Raw genomic sequence first — 7,418 nt, 5'->3', positions numbered from 1 at the left:
TTTTTTTTTTTTTTTTTTTTTGAGACAGAGTCTCACTCTGTCGCCCAGTCTGGAGTGCAGTGGCAGGATCTCAGCTCACTGCAAACTCCACCTCCCAGGTTCACACCATTCTCCTGCCTCAGCCTCCCGAGTAGCTGGGACTACAGGCACCCGCCACTATGCCCGGCTGATTTTTTGTATTTTTAGCAGAGATGGGGTTTCACCGTGTTAGCCAGGATGGTCTCGATCTCCTGACCTCGTGATCTGCCCGCCTCAGCCTCCCAAAGTGCTGGGATTATAGGCGTGAGCCACCGCGCCCGGCCCATGCCCGGCTAATTTTTACATTTTTAGTACAGACAGGGTTTCACCATGTTGGCCAGTCTGGTCTCAAACTCCTGACCTCAAGTGATCCACCTGCTTCAGCCTCCCAAAGTGCTGGGATTACAGGTGTGAGCCACTGCGCCCGACCAGGAGTCCTATTATTGTCCCCAGTATAGAGAACAGGAAACTGAGGCACAGAGAGGTAAAATAGCTTGCCAAAGGTCACACAGTGTGCAAGTGTGAGAGCCAGGATTTCAGTGAAGGCAGTGTCCGCCAGAGAAGAGAGAAGAGAGCAGGCAGCTTATCTTTTTTCCCCATTGTGTCTACAGCACCTGACACAGATGCTCATAAACATGTCCACTGGTGATCCGGAGTCTTCCCTTCCTGGTAATTTCCACTTGTGCCTCTCTCTGTGCTCATTGTCACATCCACCCACAGACAACAAAGATTACGAGAGCGGCAGAGGCAGGTGATTAGTTGTATTATCGGGTCTAGGGACCTAGGGGGCAGGGGCCTTGGACTCCTAGGCCTAGGAGCCCCAAACTTCTGGGTCTCGGAGGGGCGGGGAGCCAGGATGCCTGGGTCCCCAAGCCAGGCTCTTCCTCCAGGGACATTCACTTACCTGCCCAGAAATGTGAGCACTGCCCCTTACTCTTTAATGGAGACCTCCTTAGCCAGCTGTGAAGGGGGACAGGGAAGAGGGGAGGGGATAAGGAGGAGGGGTGCCCCACTCCCGGTAACCAAGCCTGATCCCGGTTTCTGGCAGGGGGGCGGAACTTGCCATTACCTGCCCTGGGCGGGACTCAGGTAAGGGACAAAGTATTTAAAGGGACCTTGGGATAAAGGACTTAAAGTCCGGAGATCCATGGGGAAGCCAAGGTGTCGAATACCATGGGGCACTTGGGGGATTGGATTCGACCCTCCTCCTCCCTCTCGCCCCCTACCCGCTCTGGCTCTCCCCTGGAAGTTCGCCTGGCCGAGCTAGAAAAATTAATGTCTGGGTCCCTAGATACCTAGAAACTAGCGGGGACGATATGCCTTAGTCCCTGGGACAGCTGGGCAGTGCCGCAGTAAATCCCTGTTTCCTGAGGACGACTTGAACGGCTTTGACTTTCAATTTCCCAATGGCTCTGTCTGTAAAATGGGAGCGCAGCTGTCTCTTCTCAATTGAGTTTTAAGATGCAGCAAGAAGAGTGGATGATATATTTGGGGAAGTGGGCTTCCCGATCTCTAGGGGAAGTGATTAGTCCTTAAATTTGGGCTTGGAGGGACTCAAAGCCTGGGAATCAAGCAGGAAAAAACGATCTCCCTGGGAAATGCCTAGTACATAGTAAGCGTTCCGCATATTCCCACCAGGTTCAATATCCGGAACCTTCTATTTGCCACTCACGTTTCCGAAGGGAGAAAGAGAAGAGAGGACTTGAGCAAGCCAGGCGAGACACTTCCGCAACTAGGGGCAGCTCTACTTCCGATGCCTTCTGCTGGGCGGAAGTGGGCGGAGCGGAGGGGGAAAACAGTGCTCCTTTCCGGTGTCGGGGCACAGTTGAAGAAGCGACCGAGGGACCGGGAGTCGTTCGGGAGGTAAGTTCGAGGCGGTGCAGGAAGGGTGTTGCTGGGATCGCTTTCCTGCGGGCTAGAGATCTGGGGTCCTGAGGGAGACTGGGGCAAGATTTTGGATTCCCGATTCCCTGTCAATCATTATTAATAGAGCTGTCCGGGCGCCCCAAGTTTGAAGCTGAACTACACTCTCCTGGAGGTGGCCAACCGTCCATCGGGCAGTTCTCTCTCCTTCTGTGTCTCTCACTCTCACTCACTCACTCTCACTCTCTCTCACAATAAATTCAGCGAAGTGGTAGCCAGCATCGGCCAGCTCTCCTGAGAGTTACAGTTCCGCTGTAGATGATGGCGATTTGCTGGTGGTCCCAAGGGAAGGAGTGGACTGGGATTGCTGGCGGTCTAAGCAGTGGGAGTTGAGGAAAGAGAACTCCTTTCCTGGCCTCAGTTTCTCAGACTGTGGTGGGACGGCGGGCGATACCAGATTGTGCAGTCGTCCATCGCCACCTTCTCTTCACGTTTCTGATAGCCCCTTCCCTCTCGGGGTTGGTGCAGGGATTCACCTTTTCCTGTGTGGAGCTTCGGGGTCAGGCAGTCGTGGATTCGCATTCTGATTGTGCTGCTAATTCTGTGAACTTGGGGCTTGAAGGGTCCTTGACACAGTTTGATGTTAATGTTTTCTTTTTTTTTTTTTTTTGAGACGGAGTCTCGCTGTGTCTCCCAGGCTGGAGTGCAGTGGCGTGATCTCGGCTCACTGCAAGCTCCGCCTCCCGGGTTCACGCCCTTCTCCCGCCTCAGCCTCCCAAGTAGCTGAGACTACAGGCGTCCGCCACCACGCCCGGCTAGTTTTTTGTATTTTTAGTAGAGACGGGGTTTCACCATGTTAGCAAGGATGGTCTCGATCTCCTGACCTCGTGATCTACCCGCCTCGGCCTCCCAAAGTGCTGGGATTACAGGCTTGAGCCACCGCGCCCGGCCGATGTTAATGTTTTCTTATGAAAATGTTCAAACTTACATAAAACTGAGAGAAGAATACAGGAATTTCTGTCACCCAAATCTACCAATTATTATTTTTGCCATACTTGCTGTGTTTTTTTTAACCATAAAGAGATTAAAACAAATCCTTGGCATCACGACACTTAAGGATTGTCAAAAGACAAAATTACAACACATGTAGTGAGAAGATCTTAATTGGCATTTATTTGTGGATCTACAATCGAACAACATCTAATTATGAAAAATAGCATGAGTGTTCCGATGAGCTGAGCAGAGGAGGAGGTTGTTTTCAGAGACAAAGGGCTGAGAAAGTCAGAAACTGAAAACAAAAAGCTAGTTGGTTAAATTGATTAACTTGATTAAATTTCTAAGTTAAAGGTTAAAGTAGAGGGGACTTCCTTTATCAGGTGGGCTAAAACTGGGCTGTTTGGGGATTTGGCTACTATTTCTCTCCCGATGTCTCAGAAGATCGGGTATCAACTTAGTTTTGGCTTGGAAGCATGGAACTTTAGCATGAGTGACTCCATTTTGGTTTGGTTCGTTGAACCTAGTGCAGGAGCTCAGTCCTAACCAATGACCTTCTATAAATTTTATTTAACAGGGTGCGCGTGTGAAAACCAGAAACATTGCTAATATGACCACAATACCATTATCACACTTTACAAGAACAACTGTAATTCTAGACTACTATCCATTACGTGGTGCAGAGTCAAGTCCAGTGTAACTGTGGGTTTGTTGCAATCAGGATATAGTTTTTTTTTGCTATTGTCTTTTACATCTCTCTTAATTTAGAACTGTTCCAGCTGGGCGCGGTGGCTCACGTCTGTAATCCGAGTACTTTGGGAGGCCCAGGCGGGCGGATCACGAGGTCAGGAGATCGAGACCATCCTTGCTAACATGGTGAAACCCCGTCTCTACTAAAAATACAAAAAATTAGCCGGGCGTGATGGCGGGCTCCTGTAGTCCCAGCTACTCGGAAGGCTGAAGCAGGAGAATGGCGTGAACCCAGGAGGCGGAGGTTGCAGTGAGCGGAGATCGTGCCACTGCACTCCAGCCTGGGCGACAGGGCGAGACTCTGTATCCAAAAAAAAAAATACAAGATCTCGCTGTGTTGCCCAGGCTGGTCGCAAACTCCTGGGCTTAAGCAATCCTCCTGCCTTGGCCTCCCAAAGTGCTATGCTAAGATTGCAAGTGGGAGCCGTTGAGCCTGGCCTCATTTTACTTGTTTCTTCATGCCAGGGATCAGCTAATTACATTCTACAGACCAAACCCAAATCCTGCCAGCTACCTGTTTTAAAAATCAGCATTGGCCAGGCGCAGTGGCTCATGCCTGTAATCCTGGCACTTTGGGAGGTGGAGGCAGGTGGATCACCTGAGGTCAGGAGTTCAAGACCAGCCTGGCCAACATGGTGAAACCCCATCTCTACTAAAAATACAAACATTGGCCGGTCGTGGTGACTGGTGCATATAATCCCAGCTATTCAGGAGGCTGAGGCAGGAGAATCACTTGAACCCAGGGGACAGAGGTTGCAGTGAGCCGAGATCATGCCACTTCACTCCAGCCTGGGCAAAAGAACATAACTCCCTCTAAAAAAAAAAAAAAAAAAGCACTAGTGGGATATAATTTACCTAACATATAATTCACCCATTGAAAGTATACAATTCAGTGGTGTTTAGTACATTGACAGAGTTGTGCAACTATCAACACTATAAGAACATTTCATCTCCCAAAAAGAAACCATGGTACTCATTAGCAGTCCTTCCCTGTTTCCTCCCAGTCCTTCCCACCCCCAGCCTTTGGCAGCCACTAATCTGCTATATCTATGGATTTGCCTAATCGGGGTATTTCACACAAATGAAACCATAAAATATTATTGTGACTGCCTGCCTTCTTTCACTTAGCATGTGTGTGTTTTTTTTTTTTTTTTTGAGACGGAATCTCGCGCTCTGTCCCCCAGGCTGGAGTGTAGTGGCAAGATCTCAGCTCACTGCAAGCTCCGCCTCCCGAGTTCACGCCATTCTCCTGCCTCAGCCTCCTGAGTAGCTGGGACTACAGGCGCCCGCCGCCATGCCCGGCTAATGTTTTGTATTTTTAGTAGAGACGGGGTTTCACTGTGTTAGCCAAGATGGTCTCGATCTCCTGAAGTCGCGATCTACCTGCCTGGGCCTCCCAAAGTGCTGGGATTACAGGCATGAGCCACCGCGCCTGGCCGATATACTTATTTTCTTATCTGTTGTTCGGTTGATGAGCATTTGTGTTGTTTCCACTTTTTTTAAAACGAAATTTTGCTCTTGTAGCCCAGGCTGGAGCGCAATGGTGCAATCTCGGCTCACTGCAACCTCCGTCTCCCCAGTTCAAGTGACTGTCCTGCCTCAGCCTCCCAAGTAGCTGGGATTACAGGCGCCCACCAGCACGCCTGGTTAATTTTTGTATATTTAGTAGAGACGGGGTTTATCATGTTGACCAGCCTGGTCTTAAACGTCTGACCTCAGGTGATCCACCTGCCTTGGCCTTCCAAAGTGCTGGGATTGCAGGCGTGAGCCACTGCGCCCGGCCCTCCACTTTTTAGCTTTTATAAATAATACTGCTAGCAACATTTGTACACAAGTTTTTGTGTGGATGTATGTATGTTTGTTTGTTTGTTTGCTTTTTTGAGACTGAGTGTTGCTCTGTTGCCCAGGCTGGAGTGCAGTGGCGGGATCTTGGCTCACTGCAATCTCCGCCTCCCAGGTTTAAGCGACTCTCCTGCCTCAGCCTCCCAACTAGCTGGGACTACAGGTGCACACCACCACGCCCGGCTAATTTTTGTATTTTTAGTAGAGGTGGGATTTCACCATCCAGTATGGTCTTGATCTCTTTTTTTTTTTTTTTTTTTTTGAGACGGAGTCTCGCTCTGTCGCCCAGGCTGGAGTGCAGTGGCCGGATCTCAGCTCACTGCAAGCTCCGCCTCCCGGGTTCACGCCATTCTCCGGCCTCAGCCTCCCGAGTAGCTGGGACTACAGGTGCCCGCCACCTCACCCGGCTATTTTTTGTATTTCTTAGTAGAGACGGGGTTTCACCGTGTTAGCCAGGATGGTCTCGATCTCCTGACCTCGTGATCCGCCCATCTCGGCCTCCCAAAGTGCTGGGATTACAGGCTTGAGCCACCGCGCCCGGCCGGTCTTGATCTCTTGACCTCATGATCCACCCGCTTTGACCTCCCAAAGTGCTGGGATTACAGGCGTGAGCCACCGCGCCCGGCCTGTGTGGATGTATGTTTTTATTTCTATTACCAGTGGAATTGGTGGGTCAAAAGGTGACTATTTAGCCTTTTGAGAAACTGTGACTTTTCCAAAATGGCTATACCATTTTACACGTCTGCCACCAGTATATAAGTGTTCCAGTTTCTCCATATCCACATCAGCACTTATTATTATCTGTCTTTTTGATTATAGTCATTCTACTGGGTGTGAACTGGTGTCTTTTAACATGCTTATTGGCCATTTCTAGATCTTTGGAGAACTGTCTATTCTAATCCTTCACCCATTTTTAAATTGTGTTAGGTGTCCTTTCACTATTGAGTTGTAAGTTTTTAGTTTTTAATATATTCTCACTGCAATTCCCTTATCAGATATCCTGATTTTTTTTTTTTTTTTTTTTTTTGAGATGGAGTTTTGCTCTTGTTGCCCAGGCTGGAGTGCGATGGTGTGATCTCAGCTCATCACAACCTCCGCCTCCCGAGTTCAAGGGATTCTCCTGTTTCAGCCTCCTGAGTAGCTGGGATTACAGGCATGTGCCACCACGCCCGGCTAATTTTGTATTTTTAGTAGAGATGGGGTTTCTCCATGTTGGTCAGGCTGGTCTCGAACTCCCAACCTCAGATGATCTGCCCCGCCTGGGCCTCGCAAAGTGCTGGGATTACAGGTGTGAGCCAACTTGCCCGGCCTTTTTTTTTTTTTCCCCCCCCCAGAGACAAATCTCACTCTGTCACTCAGGCTGGAGTGCAGCGGTGCAGTGGCACGATCATAACTCACTGCAGCCTCAACCTCCTGGGATCAAGGGATCCTCCTGCCTCGGCCTCCCAAGTAGCTGGGACCACAGGTGCATGCCACTATGCCCAGCTAATTTTTTACATTTTGTTTTGTAGAGATGGAGTCTTGCTGTGTTCCCCATAGCAAGTTCAAGTCTAGTCTCAAAACTCCTGTTGCTACTGCTTTTTTTTGGTAGAGACAGGGTTTTGCCTTGTTGCTCAGGCTGGTCTTGAACTCGTGAGTTCAAGTGATCCTCCTGCCTTGGCCTCCCAAAGCGCTCTATCCAGTTGCAAGCCACAACAGCCAGCAGATATCTGACTTTTGTAACTGCTACCTGTTTTTGTTCAGCCTGCAAACTAAAAATGGTTTTTAATTTTTTTTTTTTTTTTTTTTTTTGAGACGGAGTCTCGCGCTGTGTCACCCAGGCTGGAGTGCAGTGGCACGATCTCGGCTCACTGCAAGCTCCGCCTCCCAGGTTCACGCCATTCTCCTGCCTCAGCCTCCGAGTAGCTGGGACTACAGGCGCCCGCCACCACGCCCGGCTAGTTTTTTTTTTT

At 49.6% G+C, this 7,418-nt stretch overlaps 2 protein-coding genes across 5 annotated transcripts in view; one reads left to right on the top strand and one right to left on the bottom strand.

Annotated features, from left to right (window-relative positions):
* PRRG2 (proline rich and Gla domain 2) overlaps positions 1 to 1,067 on the bottom strand; it is a 10,210-nt gene extending 9,143 nt beyond the window's left edge. The window contains exon 1 of one of the 3 annotated variants that reach the window (XM_025367940.1): positions 923 to 1,067. The gene's annotated coding sequence lies outside the window, so the exon portion shown is untranslated. The remainder of the gene's footprint in view (positions 1 to 922) is intronic. The other 2 variants (XM_025367941.1, XM_025367939.1) reach the window with 2 other exon arrangements.
* Positions 1,068 to 1,829: 762 nt separating this feature from the next.
* Positions 1,830 to 7,418, top strand: part of NOSIP (nitric oxide synthase interacting protein) — a 26,832-nt gene continuing 21,243 nt past the window's right edge. For both annotated transcript variants that reach the window (XM_025367111.1, XM_025367110.1), the window contains exon 1: positions 1,830 to 1,881. The gene's annotated coding sequence lies outside the window, so the exon portion shown is untranslated. The remainder of the gene's footprint in view (positions 1,882 to 7,418) is intronic.

The sequence above is a fragment of the Theropithecus gelada genome, chromosome 19 (assembly GCF_003255815.1).
Source record: "Theropithecus gelada isolate Dixy chromosome 19, Tgel_1.0, whole genome shotgun sequence".
Classification (NCBI taxonomy): domain Eukaryota; kingdom Metazoa; phylum Chordata; class Mammalia; order Primates; family Cercopithecidae; genus Theropithecus; species Theropithecus gelada.
The sequence above is the reverse complement of the archived record's forward strand: the minus strand, read 5'-3'. Positions and strand labels throughout refer to the sequence as shown.